This window comes from Tupaia chinensis, unplaced genomic scaffold (genome assembly GCF_000334495.1).
Source record: "Tupaia chinensis unplaced genomic scaffold, TupChi_1.0 Scaffold149448_1, whole genome shotgun sequence".
Lineage (NCBI taxonomy): Eukaryota > Metazoa > Chordata > Mammalia > Scandentia > Tupaiidae > Tupaia > Tupaia belangeri.
This window is the reverse complement of record NW_006209292.1, coordinates 1,309,502-1,309,904: the sequence shown is the minus strand read 5'-3', so window position 1 is coordinate 1,309,904 and position 403 is coordinate 1,309,502.

Sequence of the window (403 nt, the reverse complement as noted above, 5' to 3'; positions counted from 1 at the left end):
TCTTTCCCTTGCTAAAAACTACACTAGCCCTTCTTTAGCCAGACGCTGCTACCCCTTGGTAGAGAGTGAGAGGGGACCCAGACAAATTTGAGCTTGGTACTTTGTGAAGCTGATGCCTGTATGTGGCTGTGGAATTCGGGGGAAATAATACAATGAACCATAGAAGGTCAATGAAAGTCTTCCACAGTTCTATAGAGTGTGAAACAGCAATTAAAGATCTGACTCTTCCCGTGTAAAGGGGACACCCATATAAAGCAGTTCAACAGGAGAGTTACCCTGAGGCAGGTGACATGTCTGCCACACAGGTGAATGAAATGTCCTCACTTCACAAAGACTGCCAATGAGACCCTGGTGACACTGATGGGAAGCAGAGCACTATGCCGTGTATGGTCCCAGGCAAGGA